Genomic DNA, 27,993 nt, shown 5'->3' on the forward strand with positions numbered 1-27,993 from the left:
AAAGTCACACAGAAAGCAGCTACCATAGTGGAAGTTAAAGCATACTAACTTCCAAAATCCTAAAAACATGGGTTTTATTGTCTTTTGGTCCAGATTTGAACTAAGGGGAATATCTTGAAAAGAAGTTTAAAAATCAACTAGGTGTCTCAAGGATCACGTGGCATATATTTTCAGCAAGCAGCCAGAGGGTGGGGAAACTCCCAAGTTAGCAATCCCGTGAAAATTACAATATTCAATGGCAGCACCCACAGAGTGTCCATCTCCCTGTAGAAACTGGTTTTGCAGCTACAAGCACGTTCATGTTTAGATCATTATCTACTCAACAGTTCTTGATGCCTTGTGCTTCAGAGGAAATGCTGTATCTGTTTTGAAGGTGGATGACAGAGAATATGAAGACTGACTTTATATACAGGTAATTTAAAGCAATATTGCACATTTATTTTAAACTAGAACACCAGCAGATTTCATGTATACCCTCTTAGGCCACAAGCACCCTCCCTAGCCCTTCAGGATTTAAAAGAATATTGCAGACATAGAAGATAAAATTATACTCTTCTATACTTTTTCTATATTTCTATGATAGAAATAAGTATTTTAGAATAACTTATTCAGGACTTGTCATATCTACGGACTTTTCTTTCTCTCCAGATCTTGTTATGTGAATAAGAGTCCCAAGTCTTTTGGTTCTGGGTGCAAACATATTTCAAAGGTGTTTTCAGCATATAGTTTCAGGCAATGTTGTTTTTCCAGCTTCATTCTGCCTGACCATTTCCAAATAACTTATTTAGAAGAGAGCTGTAATTTTTTGTTAATACAAAGACCCAGAAAAATTTACTTATTATTTATACATCTAGAGGACAGGAATCACAGATGAAGGACATAACAATAAAAGTCCAGCATGCAAATTCTTCTAGTAAGTGCTTAGCACCTTCCTTTGCACCAAAGCAGATAGTTGTGTCACTAGTCACAGGGAAGCAAAACTTCAACTCTTGCCCCTCCTACTCTGGACAGATCCTCAAAAATTCTGTTCACAATTGCATGTCCTGTAGCACTGTTCCACCGAAAATATGTGAGGCCTTTGACACCAGTTTTGCTACCAAATATGTGAAATGTCTTACCTTTTTCCAGGTGTATATATGAAACACCATTAGATGTAACTCTCAGCCCTCTTCGAGCAATGCAGAGCCATCAAATAGACAAGGCAGTAAGATAATGATCACTGATGGCATCCAGGTGCTTCACAGGGAAGTTGCATTACCTTTAAAGTTTTGCCTGGAGGCCAATGCTGAAATCAGACTTCCAACCTGCCAGAAAATTTACAATTACTTGCTAAGTCACCCTCCTTGCCCTGAAGACTTTCTATTCTAAAAAGTCCCTTTTCTATAGATAGAAAGATGATGCATAAACCAAATCCAGACTCATATTTTGCAGCAGGTTGACAATGATTTTCTTGATGTCTTACCATAAGAGAATCAGGAGTGTTTTCTGGGAATGCCCTGAGTTTCAGCCCTGTGTCTTTCCTCACCAATCTGTTTTACATGCCAGAAAGACATGGAATAGTGTGTGACTGAAGTATTTAAGTCACCCTATTCATGTTGGGTGTTTCCATGATGTTATGAAAAACATCCAAAATTTCAGATAAAATGGATATGCAAAGCCCCACTCAGTTCCTATAGAATTTAATATTCTATCAAACATCATGTTTTTAATAGAGATCAGATTGGAGCTAGTTCTGTGTTTTCATTATTTTCTCTTTCTTTTCTTTTCTTTTTAAGTCTTCTCACGGAAAGTCATATAGTTTATTTCATCTGTGTGAGAAAGGACAGGATGTTTTGCTGGTTATTTCATCATGTGTGAAAAATAAAATGTTGCCAAAACCTACATTGAACATACTTCCTTAAGAAAAACAGGTTAAATTACATTAAGCCTCAAGGGATTTTAGTCACTGTAGAAAAGTCAGTCTGTAGCTTCTACTATACTAGTAGGTTGGAATACCCATACTTACCCAGAATATGACTTCTCTATTATACTACCTTCTGAATTTTATTTAACATACTAATCTCTAATTACAGGTGGTTCTTTTTTTTTTTTTTTTTCCTAAATGTGAGATTTTGGAAACTCACATAAAATCCTTTGAGACAACATTTTATCTTTCTCTCTATGTAAATCACAGCTTGAGCCAGAATTCCTTAAATCTGAAGTATCTGTACATGAAAGGGAGAGATCCTGTTAAACTGGAAAAATGCAGAAGTCTGATAACATCTCAATTAGTTCTCAATCTTTATGTTGCTGGGAAGTGAAGCATGAAATTGCACTTAAAACAAGAAGTTAGGCAATTGCAGGTGATCTGTGTATCTGTGTTTGCCACTCAAGTTGTTTAAAGCTTTTATCAGCTCTCTGAATGCCTGTTTAAGAGATGTAACTGCCCATCTTGCAGTCAGTGATTTGTTGTTCTCAGTAAATGTTCTTAGCATGGAAGAACAGCTGCTTGCTTCTGCACACATTTGTATGAGTCATCCACATGATTTTACAGCAGATTTTCATGAAGCACCTGCATGAAAAAAAGTTGTTAGAATCAGTCTTTAATTCCACAATGTATTTTCACTTTTTTTCTTCTTTAGGATTTTGCAGGGTGGAAAAGGCTCTAAAAAGACAAATATGAGTAAGTCATTGGCAGTGAATTGTGGCAGTTGCAAGTTTTATTATTTGAATGCTGACAGATCATTTCCCCTTTGCTTCTTGCATGGACTGTAATATTATCACCAGTCAGCACCAGCCATCTGGCTTGTCAGCAGAAGGGCAGGGAAATCACACACTAGGCAGGGAAAGCTTCTTATTTCCTTTCCCAGGGAAGTCCATGACAGGAAACAAAGGAAGAAATTATAAACTATGATCAAATAAGATAGAATCATCTACTCGGGAATTTTGTTCTCCTTTCATTGGGTGATGAGAACAAAAGACTCAATGTTTAGCTGCTCTGACCTCGAGAAAGACAAGTGAGTTCTCTGAGCAGTGGGGCTTTAATGGTGACTAAAAGCAAGTGCAGAGAATGGTTATGTTCCAAGGGGAGGACAAATGGAGTAGGTTGGGGATGGACTACACTTCTATCGGCCATGAAAGATTATTGAAGAATCCATATTTGCAGAAAAATATATTGGCTAGAAATTTGTCTTTTTTCTTGGTGCATGTCAGTCTGACCTATGAAAAAAGGTGCAGCCCTGCAAGTACTCAAATATGTCACCAGACCTCAACAAAGCCCTTAATTATACAGTGGTTAGGGAATTACTGCATTGCTAGGAGCATGAAATGCTCAGTAATATCCCACAGCTGCCTGAAGAAACCTTTGTGCTGCTGCCAAATAGTTTGTGGGGACATTAAAACAAATAGTGAATTCTCAGCAAAAAAAATTAGACTGAGCTCCTTTACTTATAGAGAACAGCAGTGTTTCTGAGCTCCAAATCTGGGCAATCCTGCCTTTGTGCCTATGCCAGTAAGAAAAAAGGGCTCTTAAACCTTTTCTCTGTTACAGCTTTTGAAGGGATGTTGATACCTCCTTTATCCCTGCATTTTATTGGTGGATCTTGGCTGTTTATGGTGTGTCTTGTCAATTTGTGTCTTCTCCCTTTCAAATACTGTTAACATGCTTGAGTCCTTTTAAACAGATATATAAACAACTAGAATGTGGACGCTAAGGGAGTGGTAAGTTACCAGATGCAAGGGGTACATCATCATTGGATGTGATTTTACAATTTTGTTAAAAGCTTAAAAGTAGTGGAGACATGCAAATTTGTGACATGAAAACAATTTTTTGAAATGCAGGTTCTTTAATACCAGGAAGCCTGTTAAAAACGGGACCACACTCCCGGTACTAAAAGTGTTTTCAGCATTTATTATAATAACAAGAAAGGCCTAAAGCAAGGGGGCCCGCAGGCTGAGCAGGAGCGCTCCCGTCGAGGATGCTGCTGTGCCGGCGCTGGGTCTTCTGAGCAGCGACGTCCCCGATGTTCCAGGTGGAGTGGCACAGGTTCAGTGGGTCAGATGCCCCTTTTTATCCTGTTTTTTTGTCCCTTTGGGTTGGTTTCTTTTTGGATCCTTCATTTGCATAAAGGTTTAAGGCGCTTGATTGGCCCATTACAGTTTGTCCAGGCTGGCTCGTTTCGCTTGAGGAAGTGCACTTCACTTAGGTGTATTATGGTACTAGAGTACCGTATTTCTTATAACTACCCTTTTAACCCCTTTTACCCTAACCAAACTAACAGTGCATGCTTAACAATTATCACCTATTTTGCAACCGTTTCTAACCTATTTTTAACAAGCCTGTTATTTCCAGCCTGGTCGTGTAGAATGGGAAGATCTTGCAGGTATGGAATGAAGAGAGTTATTTTTGGAAACAGGGTTGAAGAGTTTTGCTAGTTAACCTAAAAGAGTAACATCAAACAGAGCAGAAAAATAGAAAGTAGAAAGTTATTATGTAGATCTACATTATTTGCTATCACCTTCTTTTGTTGTTTTAGGTGAGTCAGAATTTTTCAGTTTCTTACTGGCATATCCATTTAGTGGACTATAAACCTTAGTTACTGCCTAGACATGCTTTGCAGTTTGACTAATGACTATGTGAGAAGCATGCCGCTGTCCAAGATAGATCTTACAGATATGCAAAGCCAAAAGTATTTTTAACAGATGAGAGTCTGAATATCCACAGTACTATGGCTTGGTTTTGTTCGCTTTGTAAATCTTTATAAATATTTTTGACAAATATGCAGATCTTCAGTAAACCATTCTCTGAAATAATTCAGAAATAAATCTAACAATTAAGGGGTCAAATTTTGTAATGAAATATCCTGACACTTGTGTAAGCAGCACTATCAATTGCTAAGCATCAGTCCTGGGAAGGTCAGATGGTGTTTCCTCAGGGTTCCTGTTGCACAGGATTTAAAAAAAAAAATAAAGGCTCTGCAGGGCAGAACTGTTGTAGGAAAATAGGCTTTGATTATATGCCTCTATCCCATTTTGGCTCCATAAAGTCTTTTTCAGGCCTGCCACTCCTTGCTGACACATTACCAGGTCACCTCCGCTTCCGTCCTTTTGCTCTTTTTTTCCCAGGCAGGCCACCCGCCAGGTCTTTTTGGACAAGTGCCATTCAGTGAGGCTAAGGAGGTCTCCTCTGCAGACCAGAATTATTCTTCAGACCAGATAAAAATCTCTTAAAGCTGCTGGATTTTTTAAACTACTTTTATGGGCCATCAATATTACACTTGTTCATATCCTTTCGTGGAACAATACATACGGCTTCTTGGGAGTCAGAATGAATTTTCTTGGCAACCAGCAATGTTCAGGAGGTAAATTTGCCAAACCCTAAGTTATTCAGTGTCCTTCTGTCTCTGGGACATTTTAATCTCTGCAGCCATGAGGGTCTTGAAGTGTTTGTGTCAGGCAGCATTCCCATTGCACAGGAAGATGGCTTTTCTGCCTGCCAGTTCTCAGTGCATTTCCTGCTCAATTCTCCATCAATGCTTACAGAAATAATTATTAAAATGGTCTTACCTTGCTTGCATAGGTTTCTCTTGTCTATGGCATGAGTACTGCTAAGAAAAGAAGTACCAAAATTCAGATGTATCTTTGGAAACTCTCTTCCATTTTTCAAATACCTTTGCCTTCAGTTTGTTTTCTATCAAGTTTTTGCATGAGTTCCCAAGGGAACAGTAGGAGTTGGTCTCACCTTATAACGTGACTGATAATGACACTCTCAGCAACCAGGAATGAGCAGCATGGTGAATGTGTGGTTTTAGGAGGAAATGGTTCCTTGTTTTGTTTCACACTGCTTTCCAACTAGATGACCTTACTTTCCTTCATTGTGTTTATTAATAATTACAGACATCCTTTATAGCATCTCCTTCCTCCCCTGAATAATGTTTCACCTTCAAGGAGCTAGTCTCTTGCAAATTGGGAAGTATGCTCCTTTTCAGGACATCATGAATATAGAGTAGAAGTATATCATAATATTCTGAATGCCTTGGGGTTCTCATTCTGTTCTGTGGATGGAAAACAACCAAAAGAGCAGTTCTACTCCCACCTGTTGGAAAGAATGTTGGTGGGGCATATAATTGATTCTATTCCTGCAAATTGTTAATGGAGAAATTCAAGCACATCACCACTCATTGTGCTTTAGCTTGTCTGAAACTGAAATTTGAGCCTGAATATTATAAGGGACAGATATCACTAATGAGAAATGCAGTGAATGATTCCTTTTCTTCTACAGAGACTAAGAAGCTCTGGCTGCAGCCTAGCACCTCAGTAGTGTCAGTGTAAAGGTGAACACATTTGAAGGTGCTGATTCACAAGTAATATCATATTGCATTACAGTTTTGTTACTGACAATGGCTTGGATAATTGATTCTAGAGAAACCACAATCCCCTGTGCTCAATGGATCAGCTTTATTTACTTAACTAATTTATCCTTGCACTCATTCTCAGGGCCTTGTGTTTGTGGTGAGGGTTAGTGCATTCCTATAGAACTAATGAAAGTTTATGGGCTGCTGTAAAAATGTTGCATTTAGAAGCCACTTCAGTGTGATCAAGTAATTTTTCATACCATATCAGCCTTTGAGAAGAAATCCTTACACGTGATCATATTCTTAAAATGAGTGAATAATTTAAATTTTTTCATTTGTAGTGAATTGTGAGGGATTTTTCAGTTCTATTTTCTTTTCCTAGGGCAGAAGTGCCTTACAACATAAGTATGTGAAGAATATGTTCATTGCATTCAATCACTTTAAATTTATAGCGCTTCACTTTATTGCAGGGTATCTGTATTGGAGAAGGTCGGTAACCAGGAAGGTACAATTAGCTTACTTTAATGATGAACCCATTGAATAAAGCTGCTGCAACTGCAAGTGTAAATGGATTAAGCTACTTTAAATCTGATTTATACGAAGTTAGCTTATACCTGTAAGTTGCAGTTTAGCCTATAGTTAGAGAAAACACAGGGAAATGGATCCTATTGGAAACCTCAGAGTGGACATTAAAAATTATCCTTCAAACTTCCTGCTTGAATGTATTCCTTGCATACTTGGTACATGGTAATTGGAAAGTCAAGGCAAGAACACTCCTTACATGGTGTTGGGGAAAGGACCTTGTATGCAAAAAGCTACAAGACAAATATTCTCATTCCTTTCCCAATTCATTAAGCAATGCTGTGCTTTTTGTTGTGTCTGCTTTCCTACTTTCTCATGTATCAGTGAGGGGTTTTCTTTCTCTTTGAGCTAAGACTGAGGGAATGCTGAGGAGCTCAAAATAATACTGTTTTTGATAACTGGGAAATTCACCAATACATAATTATAACTTGTCACGTACTCGAGTTGCCTGAATAACAAGAGGTCTAGTCCACTACAGAATCTGTTAATACAGTTATATATTTCACATGCTTTTAGCAATGTAGCATAGATAGATATTTGATCTATCTAATTTGGCCTCCTGCCTTTTGACCTGGCTGTTAAGTGAGAGTGGTGAGCAGCACAGTTTCTAGTCTCTTCTCTCCCCCTGAAAATACACATAAGCTGCTCTACTGTAGTAGCCAGTTTTGTGCCTTGGAAGGACCCTGGATTCATGAGTTGCAAAGATAAGTTTTAGTACCAGCTCTGTCACTGACCCACACATTGGCTGTAAGAATCTTCACTGCTGTTGGAGTGTTTAAAATGTCCAGCCCACTCATTTAAAGCTTGTCTTTTCTTAGGATTCTTGGGATCTTTTTTAGAGTTTTTTATTTTCAATTCCCATCAAATCTATTCAAATACATTCAAATTAATCCCTGAACCAACATTTTAAAACATGTTCTTTAACTGCAAGTGTCTGAAAATTCTGTTGATAGTCAGGAAAGTTAGCGGTCTGTCAGGCTCAGCAAGTGTCAATCTGCTGAGTTGAAGGTCTGCCCCTGGCTGGACTCTGCTCGTGTGCCAGGCCGTCTGCAGCTTCACCTCTAGGAGATGAGGATGAGGGCCCAGTGTACCCGTGAAGGCTGGAAGGAGGTTTCTTTCCTGCCCTTGCACATGGCTGATGAATCTGCTAACACTGTATGTGACACAGACAAAAAGCTAAAAAATACAGACACGAGACCAGAGGATCCAAGGAAACAAAAAGCAGTAAACAATAGCTACAAATGGATGAGTCTGTAGGAAGCTGGGCACACAAGGAGTGGAGGGTATAATAATATTGTTTGAAGAGATTTGGACAATTATTGAGGGCACAAAGATGACTGGATGAAAGTGAGGTATGTCTCCATTGGCATTTACATGATAGAAGCTATTTATGAAAAAAGCATCACTTAGGGGAATCCCTGGAACAGATCGTTCAGATTGTGTCCACTGGTTTTAAGTATGTTTAGGCTGGAAATTGAAATTCTCTGACCATTGCTGCTATTGGTCTGGGGCACCTTCCCAAATTATGAAATGAGGCATGTTACTATTTCACAGATAAGATCAGTCATTTTAAGAAACAGGATGTTTTGAAGTGGTTTCCTTCAAAATCCAAGGCTCAGCATGTCCCTTAATCTGATAGTCTTAATATTTGTTCTCTAGCAAATTAAAGCATTACTTTTCTAAGGATCCTTGTACTGGGGTTCTTATATGTTTGCTTCTGAGCATCTGTGTTTGGATAATTTAATCTTTGTTTTCATCTCTGTCACTGGACTTCTTCAAGGAAACCAAAATATTTTGTAGAAAGAAAAACAGTGTTATTAGGCACAGTCTGAAGACATAATGGAAATACACCATGCAGTGTAATCTGCTTTTAATTGGTCATATCACTTGACTATTTCTAGTTAGAGAAGATACTGGAAACAAAATGTTTGCCCTCAGAAAAACTAAAATGTGTTATAAAAAAATGAATATAAGAAATGTATAAATCAGAGTGAAACTAATCATATGGAAAATCTCAGCAAACAATCATCATGCAATGGCTGGGATAATTTCAAATGTATTAGAGGTACAAATGGGCTTGAAATAATACTGGGCTTTTTGCTTTGATTTACAGCATTAATATGATGAAGTTTTTATTCTTCACTGCTGTGAAGAAAATTTATCCAAAAGAAAGACTAGCTTTTTTTAAAGTTAAACTACTTGGAAAAAGTAACTCTAGATTCTGTCATTCTCCCTTTAGCTTATGTGGTAATTAATACCTGCTTTTTAAAACTGAGCAACTATTCAAAAGATTTCTTTTTTCATTCAGATTATGTAGTGTGTAGCCACAGTGCAAAACTATCCTACCATTTTGCTTCTACTTTTCTTTATTTTCTTTGTCCTATCCTTAGTTTGCTCTGTGACAACCAGCCAGGCTACCTGCCAGTTGTACTGGGCAGTTTTCTGAAATCCCTTAAGTGCCTCAACTATTGAATAGCTGTAGGAATATCAGTTACAGATCAAAGCCCCATTATGCTAAGGAACTGTACAAACACAAGGAGAGGACCACCCAATGCTTTGCCTTAAAAAGCACAGGCTAAGTGGAGTAACATCCTAAGTGCCTATGTCTAATTGGTCAGCTGGTAGTACATTTATTTTGAATCTTACCTCGGTACAGGATGGTGACAATGTGAGTATCACTTTAGCGAGCCAGTGAAGAGGTGTTGTAAATATACTTACCACAAAGAGGCATTTCTGCCTTTCTTTTTTTCTTTAGATAATATCTAATGCATTGGCTACAACACCGAGTTACACTTTTGCCTTCTCCCCCAGGCGTGTTTACTGGGGTTGTATGACACAAGGTGAATGTGGTTGGTGTTTGCTACCATTGCTCCATGCCCCTCAGCAAAGGCAGGCCAATGTAGCCTAGATGCCAAGATGGTGTGTTCATCACCCCGAGCCCTGCCAGTGTCACAGGCAAGGCAGGTTTGTTTCAGACCGAGTTGGGCTGTCTGGGTGAGTCAGGGTTGTGCCCACTGCACCTCCATAGGCCTCTGCAGAATGGCAGCCACCTGTGTGTCTGGTGAGGACTGGTGGTACGTGCATGTGCTGAAAGCATTCAGCAATTTCCATTTTAGATTATAGGGAGTTTTGGGGTGAATTTTCCAGATATAGTTGGCTCATTTGTGAGTCCCAGCTTGTCCTGTAAGAGCAGATTTTTTTATCAATTCACAATGAAGATTAAAACTAGGTCACCATAGGCACAGAAATATGAAGGGGCCTCTATGAGCTTTGAAGCCCTGTGAGGTCCCCCTGCTTTGGCTTTGCCGGGAGGAGCTGGTTGATAAAGAGGAATGGGAATGATGGAACTATCCAGAAAATAAAAAATTTAATAGCAAAAATAACAAACACTGCGCAAGTACAGACTAGGTTCCAAATACCCTGGGGTGGGGCAAACACAGCCAGGTATAGGGACACAGGCCCAATCAGAAAAGCAAACTTAAAACATGACCTTATAAGAAAAAGGTCTTGACCAACAGTGAAGGAAAACTGGAAACTTGACCAAATATAGGAAGGTTCTATTAGCATACTGGCTCCCAAGAACCTACGGTTCCCACTGTGGCCTGGTCAGGTGTCTCCTTCTCTCAGTGCCCTGCCTGCCATGGTTTATGGCCAAATCCCTCTGTAAAAGCTGCTGAGGTCAAAACTGCAGTAGGGCAAGATCCCACAGGCCTCTGCTTACCCAAAGCAATCGAATAAATCATAATTTTTTATCCAGTATAAAGAAATATAATAAGGAGACCTTTTTTTTGCACCTTTGATCCCTTTATGAGAAGGGGAGAGGGTGCTAGGGAGCAGCAGGGGCTCGCCAGGGAAGGTGAGCTGTGCTCGGGCAGCTGGAGCGCAGTCGGTGAGGGGCGGGCGCAGCGCCATAGCCAGCCCCAGCCTGCACAGCTGCCAGCTGAGCACGGACTGGCACAGCCAAGGTCAGGCCAGGAGGGCAGCGGGGCAGAGAGGGGCAGACCAGGCATGTCCACACCCTTGACACAGCCTGGGCAAGGATTGAGGCTCCTCAGCTGTTGCCTGGAATAAAAGGGCAGGTCCCAGTTTCCTAATCTGAATCCACATTACAGTCAAACACTATCAGGACAGATCTGGAGCACAGACACAGAAACCCTGGGGCAGGGGAGGTGCAGGCAGGGCTCTGGCAGGTAGAACTTGCACAGTCCTGCATTGCCCTGGCTCCAGGGACTGGGTGTTGAACGTATGGACTTGCCTCTGTTTGCTCAGACCTGTTCCAGTTGTTTATGCAAGAAAATCTGAAGTGCCTGATTATTTGCAGACATTGTTCATATCAGTAAGGCATGGCTTTGTCTTTGGCTTTGATTTTAACAAGGTATGTAAGTGCAAGTGTTTGAGGTTTTCACTTATTTGTCAAATTAACAGTTCAAAAGCCAAAAATCTTTAGAAAAGGTTAAATTACCAATTTGCCTATTCCTTAAGTGTGAGCTGGACAGTAATTAATCATATCTACTATTTGCATAGCATTATTCAGACAAATTATAGGGAGAGATATCATTATTATGTATATAATCCAGAGGAGGAAAATAGGTCTCAGTGAGGTCAAACAAGAAGTGAGCCAACATGTGTCAGGTCAGCCTTCCAAGAATTAATATTTGGCACATGAAAACAACTGAGGGTCTGTTAATCTTATTTTTCCCCAGAGATACTGAATACCCACAGCTTGCTTGAAATTACCAGGACCTCAAGCATTTATGAAAATCAGTTCATATTTGTTATCCACTTCTAAATAGACGTGGTAATTTCTGGTGCTGCAATTTGAGCCAAACAACTTGCATACAGAGAACTCACACCTAGCTTTTCTGGAGGATTAGAAACTGGGATCCAGGGTTGAAAATCATGTTTACAATCAGGTTTATTTTGAGGTTTCTGGGTATCTGGGTGTGACAGGATGAGAGCAATAGCTTCTCTCCATTATTATGTTTGAATCTGCCAGCTTACACTAGTTGCCTGGCTGATGTTTTTTTCCTCATTTTCTGATTTTTCCAGCTCACAGCTGCAAAAGAAAAGCTGTCTGTGGAGTCTATGCAGTACAGCTTTGCTGAGGCAAGTCTTAACCCTCTGACATGTCATTCTCATTTGAATCATCTCTTACTAGTGAAAAATGCACTCTGCATTTGGGGCTGAGACTACACAAGCCCCTGGAAGAAGCCCACACTCTTGGACTCCAAGGGGCTGGATGAAACAAACTGCACCATTTCCCATCACAGAAGCACCCAGCTGTAACCAGCACCCACACTGCACCTCCAACCTGCTTCTAGGTGAGTCAGTGTCACAGAATACCAATTGCCTAGCAGAGTGAAGCAAAGAATTTCCTTCATACATCACCAGCTGAGACCAGAGGCTGAAACCTTTGGGGAACAGCCTTGGGATGGACATTAGCCTGGAACTGGAGTGTTCCCAAACATTTGAGGAACCCCTCTGAGCCCTCAGCCAAGGTGCCTTGCTGGCTGCCCATTTCTAACCCAAGTACTATGTTAATAATTTCCAAGACAGTTCTTGCTGGACCAAATAACTTGTGTCAAATCTGATGTTCAGAGCTGCTTTTACAATAAGAATTAATTACTTAGTATCACCATAGTTCTGTGGCTATAGCTGGCTGCTTTCTGTAGGGTCTTCTAAGGAAGGGCTTAGGCTTCTGTGGATACAGATCCAAGATAGGCAGTGAATCAGGCTCACTTCTTTGGCTGGGTAGGGCATGTCTAAGATCCTTCCTTTCCTTCCTCACTCCGCAGGACACTGTCAAAATTTTGCAGAGAAGCCTGCAGAGCACATTGTGAACTAGATCTGCTGCACAACAGAGCTTATTAGTGCAGCTTGCCAGTCTCTTCCAAATATCACAGTTATCTTCACATTTTGAAAAGCAATTAAAATCAACAGCACGTAACAGATTACAGCTGTAGTAAACATTTCTCTTGGCTATGGCAAACAGCCCTGGGAACTCTAAACTGCAAACAACAGCCCCTCCTCCTGTTTGCAATGGGAATGCACATTTAGGTTCAACTGCAAAAACTGCTTTTCTCCCAAATTTTTGTTTGTCATTTGTAAGTCACCTGGGGAGCCATAGCCTCCAGAGATTTACATTTAGAAAAATTAAGTTCCCTGAGCAAACTGGGGCTCATTATTCTGGAGTTTATGAAAAGCATAGACTCTACTAGAATCCATTAATCATGGATTGCTGAGAGGGGTGCGCACCCTACATAGTAGTCATTTCTCACTGGCTACAGGTTTATCTGGTTAATCCCACTCACTGATATTCATTAGCTAAATGAATACACCCACAGCCAAACAGCATGAATTTGCGGGGTTGTTAGCTGGCATAACTTCAGTGACTGTTAACAAGCCTTCATTCTTTATATACCAGTTGTCTGTCAGAGCCCTGTTTGTGATTTATGAGAGAGATAACGGCTATCACATCTTGCAAATAAAGAGATAAAAGGGAAAAGCATAGGCTTGTCTGAGGCTGCTGTGGAGCCAGCAACTTAAAATATGACCGCTCCAGGTCTGTATTTACAAATGTAAATTGTCTGGTGGCATTGACCTTTTCTTACTGGTCTCAACTCCTGCGAGGTGCCTTAGACCAGAAACAAAGCTATATTTGAAAATAATTTTTCATTAATAATGAGCTCTCGGAGCCTGCATTAATTTTAAGCTAGATGTTGCCACAGAAACGTGTCATGTTTCATGGTGTATTATCCTTTCGCTCTTTGACCAATTCCTTCTTCTTGTTGGGTTTACAATTAAAGTGCCTTGCAGGAGATTCCCAGTTTTTATTGGATTTGCTGATTACTTGTCGGGGCATTGCAGGAATTAAACTGCAGGAGTGTGATTTGTTCGAGGAGGATGAGCACCACACCCAGTCAGTCGTTCCCTCACACACCTCAGAACCAAAGCAGCCCTTACAGTGGGCTAAGTGCTGAATTTCGTCACCTGCACTACAGTCTGTGCTTGGGGTTGAGCTGGGGCACGGCTTGGACTGTAAATTTACAGGAGTCTTGAGCTGCTGTTCAGATGGTCAAAAATCCAAACAAGGGCACTTCCTACAGTCTCCATAAACCCATTCATTTGTTTGAAATTTTTCTGTCAGTGTAAATTTTGGAAGTTTGAATATGTTGCGTCTTTAAAACTTGTAAGTCAAACTTCAGAGACTACTAAGGACACAAAGTACGGCTCAAAAAAAAAAAAAAAATCTCATCCGTGTCACATTTTGAACACCTGACGGATAAAACTAACCGCTGTTGTGTCTTGGGCCACAGCCGAGCAGCAGGCAGAGCGCAGCCCGCAGGCCAGTGCAGGCACCCGGCCACACGGGACCAGGATACACCGGGATGTACCGGGATACTCTGGGACACCCCGGGATACTCTGGGATAGCCCGGGATGTCCCGGGATACTCTGGGATAGTCAGGGATACTCTGGGATGTCCCGGGATACTCTGGGATAGTCAGGGATACCCTGGGATGTCCCGGGATACTCTGGGATAGTCAGGGATACTCTGGGATGTCCCGGGATACTCTGGGATAATCAGGGATACTCTGGGATGTCCCGGGATACTCTGGGATAATCAGGGATACTCTGGGATGTCCCGGGATACTCTGGGATAGTCAGGGATACTCTGGGACACCCCGGGATACTCTGGGATAGTCAGGGATACTCTGGGATGTCCCGGGATACTCTGGGATAATCAGGGATACTCTGGGATGTCCCGGGATACTCTGGGATGTCCCGGGATACTCTGGGACAGCCCGCGCGCTGTCCGGGGGCGCCCCCTGGCGTCGCAGCCGCCCGTCCCGGCCTCCGGCCCTGCCGCGCTGTCCTCTCCGGTGTCCGGCGGTTCCGCGTTCACAAGCAAGGGTTTCCATCCCTCTTCCCAGGTATAAGGAATGTTCTTGCTGTCGCAAGTTGCAATCCCCTCACATTGCTCTAGTCTTCATCTCACCCGGCTCGCCTGTGCCAGGCATCCCTCTGGATCCCTCCCCTGTGCAGTTCCAGCAGTGCTGCTTGTGCTGTCATTGAACAATTGATTTATGAAAGTATAAATTTCACTTTGTTTACAGCAAAGTGTCTTGTGGGAACTTAATATTTTAGTCCTGTTAGGAAATGATAAAGGGAATTACATTACTGTAGTTGTGCATGTGTGTTGTTCTGCAAAGGGGAAGTTTGGAAAAGACTTTAAAGCTCTTCCAGGCATAGGAGGAAAAGAGTATCTCAATAAATATAAACAAAGTGAGAAGACTGTACAAAAAAATTCTCTGAAGTTGGCAGCCACTTAGATATCCTTGGCTCTCTCAGGGTCTGCATACCTCTGCTCAGGGTTGTGATCTATTTGTGCAGGCCCAGATGACAGCTGGAGGGAGCTCCAGAACCTTGCTTGGGATTGAGAGATTTTAGCCAATTCCTTCGGAAAGTACCAGCTCAGTTCTGTCCCGTCCATATCAAGGATCAGGCTGTGGGGTAGGAGGGTGTTTCTGTCTGGCCCTGATACACTTTTTGGGAGCCCCGGGTAGCAGCAGCAATGTGAGGAACTCTGGAGGACCATGTCACCCTGTTGTTCTGAGGCCTACTAGCCTGATACTCACCTAGCAAGCTTAAGGCTACCTGGCTTGCTGAATTCCAGGGGACAATACCAGAACTAGCTATTTATTGGAAAGGATATGCTTATGGCACTTAGCTGTTTCTTTTTCTTCTTTCTTTCTTTCTCTAAATTCCCTTGTTATTTCATATGCAAGTTTCACAGGACTTTAATTTGTTACCTTTCTAATTTGAAGAGTCCTAGTTTACTTAATGTTCTCTGTAAGAGTACTATTCCATGTGTTTAATTATCCTTGGTACAGGCAAGTGAGAGGGAGCAGAAAAAATCAGCATGAGTAGGAAAGTGTGGGATGCTGCCTTCTGGGGGCAGTGTGTGCTTGTGTAATTACAGTAACTGTGATGATTTCTCAAGTGCAAACACACGGTGGTTGTTTCAAGAATTCCTCTTGTGCTGGAACCACTTCCCCATAGGATCTAATCTGGCTCTTTACACCTCCTGTACTCATTCACTGTGGGGCCATTACTTGAGTAATTGAGTAAATCCTTCCCCTTCCTGCAACCTCCACTTCCCAAAGTTGTATCTCTTTTTACTTTAACTATCTTTAGAGTATTTTTTTTCTCAATAGCTAGGCATGTGGATTTTCCCCTTATTACCTACTCGTAGTAGAGGCTATTTAAGGGGTTCTGCAGGGATACCCTGTGTGGAGGCCAGACTTTCAGTAAAGATTTTCTCAGCAAGCTGCCAAATGCAGTGAACAGAGGTTCTCCTGCCTGTTGTGTGACAGAAGCAAGTGGCATCTTCAGCCTGGAAAACCTTAATCCACATTAAACTCGGTGCTGAAAGGTAGACTTTGGGGTCTTTGATGTCTCCTGTTACAGTATATATGCAATATATAGCATCATTAATTTCTGAAAAGCACAAGAAGTTACTAATTGACATAGGTTTGATTGTTGTAGTACAATGCTTAGAAATGTCTTTCAGTATATGCTGTCTGAGATGAATACAAAAGGAAGGAGTATCTCATAGCTAGCCCAGTCTGGTGTTAAATTTGCAGTAATAATCAGGGAAAATTACTTAAATGAATTGTTATGGCATTGTATGGTGTGCTTCTGCATTTGTTCTTGTGCTTTTCCCACTCCTTTTTACATGTAGTATTAAAAGGATGTTTTAAATAGGTTCTTAGAAATTAAATTTGAATATGCGTCCTTGGTTATCTTGTATATATCAGGTATTCTGCTCAAATATATTAATGGATATTTGTAATTTCTCCTCTAAATAGTTAAAAAATACCAAATGATAATAATAATTTCCTATAAAATGTTTTTAACCTGGTAAACTGAATCTAAATGATGGTTTCTATTTCACCATTGAGGTAAATGACACAGGAAAGAGAGAGAGAATTTTCTTTTGAGTCTCTTCTCTAAACACTTTTTTGTCTTGATTAGGAGTTCTGCCCCTGTAATGATGTCCAGTCATGACTTATTAATGAAAATCTTTAATTATCTTTTTGTTGTATTTGTATTGTTGGACATCACTATGTAAATACTTGCTGACCTATGCAAATAAGAAGCCCATGTCCAAAGAGCTCTGTTTGCCACCAAGAAGGCACAAAAACTGTTCAGTAGAGAAAATTGTTTATGATAAGAAGGCAAGATCATCTGCTTCAAGATCCTATGGCAAGGTTTGATTTTGACAAGGGAACACTGGCGGATGAGCACAAAGAGTTTTACAGGAGCAGAGGACAACAAAAGCAGAAGTTGCGGTGTCGAAAGCTGGACCCACACACAGCTGAAGCTGATTGAAAGGAATGTAGTTTTGCCATGTGGGTAGTTCATAACTCCTTAAACTGGAAGTGTTTTCTTAGCTAATTAAACCGCAGGATTAAAATGGCTGTTGTAGATGCGGTTTGACTGCTCGGGCAGTTTGGGGATATTGAGAGCTGGGGTCGCTGCCCCTGGGCGAGGTCTGTGTCAGGCCAGGCTGACCTGGCTGCCGCGCGGTGTCTCCCGCCGCTGCTGTCCCGGGGCGTCCGAGCACCGAGCTCCTGCCTGCGGTCAGAGCTCTGCCAGCGCAGCGCGCAGCTCAGCCCACGCGCTCCCCCTTAACTACTAACGTTTTTGACTGGTAAGGAAGAAATTGGAAGCTATTTGGTTTGGACTGTCTTTCATGGTACTATACACTGGGATCGCCTCATGACTTTCACTGTCTGTAGGTCTTGAGATCTTGCCGTACTTATACATATTCTATAAATGCTAAATTGCATTGGCAATGGATTGCAATTTTTCCCACAGTGGCCTCTTTTTGCTTATGACTCAGTAGTAGCAGGACTGTTCCAACAGTCACTGCTACTTTTCTTATTCTTCACCCTTTACTCAGATGTCCCACATCTGTTTTGGCTGTATGCATCTTATATCTTTTCCCCTGCTGCTTCTTAAATATTTACTACTAGGAAATGTCCCTATACAACACATACGGAGTAAGTACTAAGCGCTGCTTCCCTTCCCCCTTGGTTGTGCTGGTGGACTTATGTGAGGATGGGTCCCCAAAGCACCATTCCCAAAGGGCATGCCTACTTCCAAGGTGGAGCTGAAAGCCGCAGATGAGTCCTGAATGTCACTTGTCCTGTGCTCCTGTTCCTAAAACAGTTTCATAAGCAAAAAGAGTCCCAGAAGCAGCACACATTGACAGGGTGGCACAGCATGTGCAGCATGTTTTTGACTGAGCCAGTGCTGGCATTTGGAGAAGTTATGCTGCAAACTTGAATTGTGAATGTCACTGTTGCTGGGCCTTGTCTTTGTGCCAGCCTAAGGCCAGAATAACCACGTGTTGTGTGTTTAAGCAAATCCTTGTGCTAATGTTTTGTGAAGGTAGACTTGAGGCAACCAAAAACCACTCATAATATATATCCTTTTCACTTAATACAACATTTGCTATTGTTCTGACTATACATTTCATAACTAACAAAGTTCTAGTTTGAAATACAGGAGGCTAGATTCTTATCTCTAGCATTGAGATGATTTCTGTAAGGTTTGGCCTGTTAGCAGTTCGACAAATAAATGTAATGCTCAAAGTATGCATGGTGTCCATAAGAAGGCTTCATCTCTAAATCAGCTGGGTGGTAATCATAGCTCAAAACTGCGTCCATCACAGTGTTTCACATACAGAAAAGAACTGCTGATCTAAGCAGTCACCTTTGTGATATCAGTGTTGGTAAATATGCATTAGAAAATGATAAAGAAAGTTTCAGTTACCAAGACAGACATACTATCCCAAGAAAACAAGAGGATTAGACCCCTGAGACAAAAGGGTGAAGGTATGGATTTAAATAAATAGGCAATATTTAGGTTTAGAAAGCAGCTAAGTTGTTGACAGAAAAATATGAATATGATATGAAGCTCTTCTAAAGCAAGAGAAATGGAATCACATGGGAGTTTCAAACATTTTGTGTGTGCCTGTAAAACTATTGAGTTTCACTCTGAAATGGTATTTCTGGTGACATGCAATACAACTAAGTTTTTAACTCCCCCATTCTCTCTTGCCAAAGGGAAGTGTGGGCTAGGAATAGGACTTTCAAGTCCTCAATTGGCATCATTCATTCATCAAATGAATTAACCCAGCTCCTGGACTTGAGGAACATGCAGTGGAGTCAGTGACAGTCCAGATTGTGCTTTCACCTACTCCTGTGCATATCTAGGAATAGAGACAGATGCCAAAGCTGAGGCAGATGTTAGTTCTGTGAATTTTAGTTATAGCCAGCAGGTATGATTCGCACTGAGAGCTTGCTCTTCCCGTAAGAATGACAGCCGAATGTTACATCTGCATGGGATCAGAGTGCAAATCCCTTTCCATACTCACTCAGATGCAGAAGCTAAATGGAGTTTGGCTCTTAATTATATTGACAGCATTTATTTTCTCATGTAAACATAAAATGCTTTGTCATTCTCTTTCTGACACACCCTAGCCTATCCTTGTTTGCTGCATAGAGCTCACTCTAAGTCAGTTCCTCGCTATTGTTTCTGGGTATTTGGCCTTTACATGTATTGTATGTCTTGAAATATATATGTAAAAACACCCTTCATCTTTCCTTGCAGTTTATGGTATTTCTGCTTTTGTTCCCATTTGTGGAACTGCAGTACCTACATCTACCTGGCCTGTGCACCATCCAGTCACACGTACATGTGCACACCTCAGCATGAGTCGCCTTATCCACATCTTTGTGACCAGAAGCATGGTTCTGCTTCATGTGCTTGCACAAACTTCTGTGATTTGCAAGTACTCAAGAAACAAACAGCCAGGAGCTAGCATCTTAATCTCTTGCTGGTGTATTTTTTCACTGGTACTTCTCAAATGTAACATAAGGTCATTAAACATGGAAATAACACCCTTCTCTACAGTATAGAAATTAGATACTTGAGGGCTTCTGAGTGTGCAAATATTTGTGTTTCCGCACAGTCAGGTGTGTTTGCCTGCTGCCCTTCAAAGGCAGGAAGTTTGTGTCACTGCAGACTCAGTGGTGGATTCTTAATGGGGATCTCAACCCAAACTGACAGATGTTGGGTGAAATTTTTTTAACCTGTCAAGAATCATCTTTTTTTCTTTTGCATTTTATTTTTATTAACAAGATACAAGAAACAAAGTGCACTCAGAAGGAGGCATAGAATGCAGTGGCAGTCACAGCCATTCCATGGAAAAGAGACGCAGGAACATAAGAAAAGTTTAGTGAGTTTTTAATTGTGAATGGCACTCCATGCTGAGGTGTAATTTTGGGGGAAAAGCTGCTGAGAGCTGCATGTTTAATTCAGAGTGGCACTACTGCATTACCTTCACCCAAAATCAAGATCCACAGGAAAGTGTCTGTATCTGTTCATGCTGGAGAAGCAGCCTGAATTCTGCCTTCCCCATGACAGATGCACTCCCATGAGGTCATGAGAGAGTCACTGTCCCACTCTCTGGCTCATTTATCTCATTGTAAAACATTTTTCACTTCACTTATTCTGACAGGTTTTGGGGCTGTAATGGAGAATTTAAATCATTATTTTACTATTGCTCTGGCTGGGAAATCAGGCCTGTCTTTCTCACTGTGTGTTCCCTGTTCGTTACACACAGGCAGAACTGAAACCTGGAGAAGCCAGAGTCCAGCTGCTGGGTGGAGGTTTTGCTGTAGTTTCCAAATACCCTCTTGCTGCTCTTGTTGGCTCAGGCTGTTTTTGTAAACGTTCACAGGCCCTCTCCTTTGGATTGTTCCTTGGAGCCAGATTTTCTTTTGATGTTAAACAGGATGTGTACGTTAATTAATTTATTTTACTCAAGATAGAAAATTACTGCCAATGTTCTTTGAAGAGTCCTGTGAGCCATCTCTCCTGTTGTGTAAACATTCAGGCAATTTTGGTTAAAATGTTTATTTTTTTAAAATGATGCATAAATGTTAAACTGGTTGTTTTACAATGGAGAGGTTTTACAGGCTCTTTTAAAAATATCATGGTCATCTGTAAACAGTTAGTATTCAAACTGAGGAGGTGAAACATTGGACCAAGAGGATTCAAAGATGAAAAAAAGGAAAACCAGTATTTTCTGCTAACAGGTGTTATTTGAGAGTTTTGTGCTGGTGAAAGTGATGGTGGAATACTCTGGAGATATTGCTTCTGCATCTACTCTTTTTTACTGTGGACATTGTTAGTGAAAATACACCCTTCCTGCCTTAGTCCTAAATTTGAAAGGACTTCTGCCTGGTGATGACAGGAAAGCACAGGCTCTGTAAACGTTGATTTCCTGAGACTGCCAGGAGGGGCCAGTTCATGCCAATTTTGGCAGTGATGTTTGTGCTGTGGAAGTAGACTACTTCATGGCTTATAATGGACCAGAAACTTTGATGATTAAATGTTGCTTGTAATGTCTCGCAGCTTCAGAGTAATCTCTCAGGATAAAAAGGTTTGAGAATCCCAGTGCTGGATGATTTTGTCATGTTACATATTATAATTCAGCACTCCCATCAGGGCAAGGAGCACAGGCTGTTCCTTGTGAAAACCAAAAACTTTCAAACTGCAAGCTTAACAAAATTAATAATAAACCCCTGTATTTTTTAATACCTTTCTATTATTTTGTGTTAACATTAAATAACTCCAGTCATGGTTTGATGTTTAGTTGGTAGGGTGCTATGATTTGAGAGTTTAAAATTGATCAGTCAATGACACGCTACCAGATATGCACAGTGTTTTACCAAACAAGACCAGACAGATGCCTTGTTCTGAACAACCTGCAGTTTGAAATTGATCCATCAATATACTACATGACAGCAAGTTCCCCAAGGGAATGATTTGGTCTCTTTGTAATCTCAAGAGTCTCTGAACACTTCAGGGTATCTCTGGTGTAGCACTTTTATTCTGGGACAATAATCCACAACCATTTAAATCAAGAGTTAACAGAAAACTCAATGGAAGTTTAGTATCTCCACAAGGACTGTGCCATAAATTCAACTGAGATGACAAGGTGGCAAAATTGATAGTGCGAGATATATTAGTTTATCTTATTTGAATTTAATTCAAATAGAACTAGTAATAGCCAAATGTTTTGATGACTTTGGTTGCAAGAGGTAAACTTGAGGTTTTCTCAGTGATCTGTACTCCATTTTAAACAGCAAAGAAACAAAATTTGATGCATCTGGCACTAAATGGAAGTCTTTTCTTCAGCAGTAGCAATAGATGGCATTGACTGATCACCAGAAACCAAATGCTCATTTCTCATTCCTTTTGGTTATGGGTGAACCCCAGCAATGAGGGAGTTACTTGTTCATATTCTTCTCAACACTCTGAAAGGCAGCATTCAACTCTTGTGGCCTGTCCATCCATCATCTTTTTTGCAATATTAGCCTTTCCTTTGACAGGGACCTTACTTTAAAAAGAGGGAGACTCCATTCCACGATGTGGCATTAGTTTTCGGTATTCATTCAGTAATCAATACCATTCAGCATGGTATATGTATAATTCCATACAATATTTTAAGTTGGTAGAGATATCTGGGATATAGGGAGAAATCTGTGTTCATCCTTTACGTAACAGTCATTGAGTCATGCCATCTTGTTTAAACAAACAGTGTGAATCTTAAAATAGCCCTGAACATTCCACTGCGATGGCCATATTCAAATGAATGTTCAAGATGTTTCCCCACTATCGTATACCCACAGAGTAACCCTTCAGTGACAGCAGAGCTGCCTGGAGTCACTTTTAAACTAAACTGGGCACTGATCATATGGATCTGTCCACTTCTTCTGGTGAAGCAGTAAAATCTGTTTCTCTGTCATCCATGCATCAAGGGAGGCAAGAGAAATTAAATGTTTTGAGGCTTACCTCATCTGAGACTGATTTTAGCATACCAGTTACCATTACTGGACAGTTATTAAAGGAATTTGTGGAACATGACCTTGTTGTCATATAAGTGGTGGGAAACCCTGCTCGTCACACAATTAACAATTGACATTGGCCAGTTTCAAGAAGACAGAAGTGAAAACTTGGGGTTTTTAATGCACTGTTATTAATTTTTCTTATAGATACAGAACTAGAATAAGTTCTTACTGCTCACATTATTTGTCCAACTTTGATAATCCTTTCTGTTTTCTATAGGGTTCTATGGATAAATTTGAAATAATAATTTAGATGTGATAAAAGCATAATATGTTGTTAAACTGATCAGTTAAGAGAACAGCCAGTAGACACTGCAACTCAGCATTCAAAAATTGTTTAGTGATGTCTCTCTAGCAAAGAAAATTTACAAGAAGAATCTGGAAAGGCGAATCTTCAGGAGCTCACTCAGTTTCTAACTTAAGAGCTCATGTTATTATTGAAGGGACTTGGATTTTCATGAGATGAGAAACATAAAATCAGGCTGCTATAGCCTGTTCTGTATTGCTGTGTGTGAAGTACTCAGCTCTTCCAGACTATCCATGTGTTATATTCCACTAGGCTTTGCCTATATTGTATGTAGTGTGCAGGAATCCGTAACAGCTTGTGAAATCAGTCAATAAACCTGATATTGATCCCTTATTAAGGTAGGATAGGGCTCTAAAAAAAAGATAGTGTGGAGTGAGCTTTTGCCAGTTAAATATGCTGAATGCAGACCAAATGCTTCCCTTTCCTACTTGGGGACCTAGCCCATGCTTCTGAAATCCAAAGTTGCAAGCTCTTCAAGCTGAGAGGAAAATACCTTGTGTCTAGGTGACTTGGAAAAATCCCAGTGAAAGGCATGTGCCCCCATGGCTCTCTAGGAGGGCTGGGGAAGCAGGCAGGCTGCCAGCAGGTACACAGAGCCTGCCTGGAGGCACCCAGGCACTGAGACCCTGCCAGACACAGCTGCCCCCTCCTTGGTCTGAGCTCCTGGGGCACTGACACAGCGCTGCAGAGCAGAGATGTACAGAACAGGGCTGGTCACTTGGTCACACTACCAATACTGGCCCTGTCTCGTAACAGTAGAAAGCACTCAGAGACATTAAAATAGAACAAATTTGCAATGAGATCAGGTTATATGTTTTATGAGCCATATAATTAACATGCAACACTCAGAGCCATGGGATATTATTGACTTAAATAGCTTAGTAACTATCAAAAAGGATTAGGCCTTGACATGAAACAGAATAGCAAGTGCACTGACACAAGCTAGGATCAAAATTACAGGGGCTACCAATCCTGGTGCTTCAGGGCATATTTTGATCATCAGCTTGGGGTCAGGAGGAAAGCCACTCTATAATCAAGAAGCATGCAATATGCACATGGGTCATAGTCACACAGATTTCTTCATTGGCCTGCTTTGATTCCTTTCCCTTTTTCTTCTCTGTCTTTCTTTCATACCCTTCTCTTCCCCCTCTCTTACATTTATCATCTGGAATAGGTCACTACTGAAGACAAGACACTAAACTAGGTGGATGGCTGAATAGTCCCTACTAATAGGGTAATTTAATATTTGCTTCTCTCCAGAACTCTATCGTTTATTTCAAATATAAATTTTATATTCATTCACTAAAAAGTTCTTCTCTTTCCAATCTTTTTTCTATGCATGCTACTTTTTCTTTTTATCAGCCTCACTTATAAATCCTCAGAGGCAGCAAATGAATGTCAGTTTGGGAGAACGAAGAAAACCAGGCACATTAAAGAAAATTTATTTTCTTGGTAGATACTCAACAATGGTGTAAGTAAAAAAAAATTGAGATTTTGTGTAGACAACATGAATGATCACCTATGAAAATAAGAGGGCTTTCTTCTGTGAACATGAATGCGAGTCCATGAACAGTGATGATAAAATGATGCTTCATTTACTCTTTGCATATTTCTTTGTGGATTCAGAAGCAAGATAATAGTTAAGAATTTCAAAATTTCCTCACCTGCCAAAAAAATCTCTCATTTTAAGATGATAGAATATTTCACACAATTTTAGATGTTTGGATGTTTTCTTTTGCATTTTCATTTGTTACTATACTGAAGTTGTGTCAGGAAGCCCCACACAATAGCAGGACAGGTTGAATTTTATGCCCTGTAATATCTCTGTGAGAGTAAGACCTACCTGGAGCTACTCACTTCAAAAGAGAAAGGCTGGAGAGCAGAGATATAGAGAGAAAAATGGGCTGATTCTTTGTGGGACCCCCAAGTTAATAGGATAAATCCAGAAAATGTCTGTTTAAAAAATATGCCTACTCATTTTCTTCACTGCATGTTTCTGTTTAGGTACTTGCTTTCAACCTCCCCGACTGATTTCTAACTCCACCCATTCTTACCCTTCCCAAGTCCTTTTGCTAATAACACCCTTCCTCCTTTCTGGTACTAGCCAGCACTGCTGCAATCAGCATTCAGATACATGCTGCCCATTGGCTTGTTCAACCTTGCTGGAAAGATGCTATCATGCATCTTCTCCAGCATCCTTCCCATTTTCCACAGTGTTTTGAATTCCAGTTAGTGTCTGTGAAATATTTTTTTTGGTCCTTCGCTCTGCTTCCCTAAAGACCGACACTTTTGTGTAATTGCCTTCCCACAGACATTCTTCAACATACCAAAGCTGACCTTAGGCTCCATGGACAGATGGGGCCTGATCCGAAGTCCATTAACATCAGAGGAAATGTCCATTTACGCCCATGGGCTTTGCATTAAATCCTTTGCATTTTACTTACTTTCTTTAGTGCCTCTTACTCAGCTCCAGTTATTAAAATCAGATTATTACCTCACAGATCCCTGACAGTTTAGAGTACTGTATAAGCCAAACTGTGCTACTTCAAAGATAGAGACCAAAACTGCCACTCTGGTAATGTGAAATCTGCAGCTGGCTAGTACTAAAAGCAAAGCTTTACTGCCAGATTTCAATCCTGCACATATCTCAGGTCAGGATCTCACTGTTCATTAGCTGAATTTCCCATTAATATTGCACAGGCTCTCAAAACCATTTTTACCTGCTCAGATATTTTCTGGGCCCTGCAACATTATTCTGACCAGGCACCATCCAGATTCACCTCTGTTTGCAGTTTTGCTCTCAGTACAAGTAGACTAGAATGTCAGCCAGAACATCAATATTTCTTTCTGTTGACACAATACTCTCTTACCCATATTGCCACCCCTCCTCCTGCTTCATTTTGTCGACATTCCTTTTAAAAACTCTACTCCCATAATTTAGTCTCCCACTCAGTACTTGGTTTAATCAAGTCTGTCACTCAATTTATATCCCACTTCTCACTTAACACAAGTTTCTCAGTTAGCAATCTGTTTCTGTAGCACTTGCTATGCAGAACACATGGTTAGTTTTTCTTTACACACTTGCTCCTCTATTCCCTTTCTGATTTCCAGACCTAACTTTTCCTTGTAGCATTTGAAGATGAGAAATGTCCTCTTCTGTCTCCCTTTTTACATTCCTCGTGTATCTTTATAAGACCACTGCTATCAGAGCTTCTTAAGTATCATGGATGCTTTGTGTAGAGCACAGAACACTCCTTGAGTCCAGCTAAAATAGTTTTCAACTGCAGAATAGTTCTCAGTTTAATACATAGGTTTAGGTAAAACTCTCCAGTTGCTGTACTTTTTGGTCATGGTTTAGCTGCTTTCCTCTGTATAAAAGTAAGATTCACTCCCTCTGACTGCTTATTTACTACTGCATGCTAAAATTTAGTCCTAATCCTCCTCTCAATTTTGTATTGTTGGAACAGAGCCCTGTTCCAGTTGCTCTGTCCATTTTAACATTGGGGAATGGGTTGCTTATTTCCTGATGACATCGCCTACTGCAACCACAGCACAAACCTAACAGCTCACTTTTCCTGCACAAAGGACATCTAATGTCATTTTGGGTGGTGGAAATGCAGTGCCAGTTGTGTATCAGCAACATTGCTCACTTCTGTACATACAATCTTGCACTTGAATTTCATGTTATCAGCCAATTCCCCTGGTAAGAACCATGGGTTGTCAAACTGCTTTCCTCCTTGGCTGCAACTGTTCTGTTAAAGAAACTGGTGGACCACCAAATGAGGCTGTTGGAACAGTTTGGTCTTGGCAGGAGCCCGATCAACTGATACCTGTTGGATAGATCATTTGTTGGTTCTCTGAATTATACAGCTGTGTCAGCAGGTTTCCAGGTTTAAATGCTGGCATGGTGTAAGACGCAGAATGCTGTTGTTTCATAATCACCTTCTAGAGGTATTGCTTTGTTGTAATGCTACTGTTATGTTGTCCTACTTTTGCTATCTACTTTCTGCATAGGAGGAGAGAAATTTTGCACACTGCATCACTTCAATGTAGTCTTTGCAGCACTGGGCTGGCTGCATTTAACCTGGAGACAGGGAGCAGGGGGGGATATGCAGGTGGCTGCTGTCACTACTTTTCATATGATTGAATAACATGATGATTTCATAGCCCAGACATGGTGCAGAAATATATGGTACTTATACAGTACTCTTAATTTTCAGATCAGTTTAATGCTACTCCTGGCTTATGGTACACTCATCTGTCTCTCTGGATGTTCTTAACACAGCTTGCACTCCCAGTCACGCAGGAGAGGCCAGTGCAGCCCTTCCCTCTCTGGCTGGATCAGTGACTGCCCTATATAAATCTGCATATTAAGCAGATTTGGCAATTGTTCAGACAGACACAGACTCACTTAAGTAAAAGGAGAAAACAAACTTGCTTATGAAGGCATTGCAGCAGCACTCTCAGATGCTGTGCTAGTAGAGACAGCACAGAGGCTGGTTTATTCTCTTTTGTAGTTGGGAGACTGATGATTTCTGTTTGTCTTCTGCGTTCAAGTCCCATCACCATAAACCACGCGTGTGTGCGAATGCCGGTTCGCACTCTCTTAACAGTTTCAAGCCATTTCGCGTGTTACCGCTTTACCTCTGCACCAGATGGTTCATTTCCTCGGGGACTTCCACACGCGTCCCCAAGGTCGGGCAGCCTGACAGCGCTCGGGAGCACAGGGCCCAACTTTGAGGTGGATCCGCAGAAAGGCTGGAGGCCCCGCTTCCCTCGGTCGCG

General features: G+C 41.0%; 1 protein-coding gene and 1 long non-coding RNA gene across 17 annotated transcripts in view; one reads left to right on the forward strand and one right to left on the reverse strand.

The window, feature by feature from the left end:
* The window catches only part of CAMK2G (calcium/calmodulin dependent protein kinase II gamma), a 255,718-nt gene that overhangs the window by 108,117 nt on the left and 119,608 nt on the right, over positions 1–27,993 (forward strand). The window lies entirely within an intron of this gene.
* Positions 147–27,987, reverse strand: LOC140684478 (uncharacterized). The gene is made up of 2 exons (XR_012056798.1): positions 27,853–27,987; positions 147–2,551 (listed from the first exon to the last, which is right to left on the reverse strand). It is a non-coding gene; the product is annotated as an uncharacterized lncRNA (long non-coding RNA).

Source organism: Taeniopygia guttata, chromosome 6 (assembly GCF_048771995.1).
Source record: "Taeniopygia guttata chromosome 6, bTaeGut7.mat, whole genome shotgun sequence".
In the NCBI taxonomy this organism is placed as follows: domain Eukaryota; kingdom Metazoa; phylum Chordata; class Aves; order Passeriformes; family Estrildidae; genus Taeniopygia; species Taeniopygia guttata.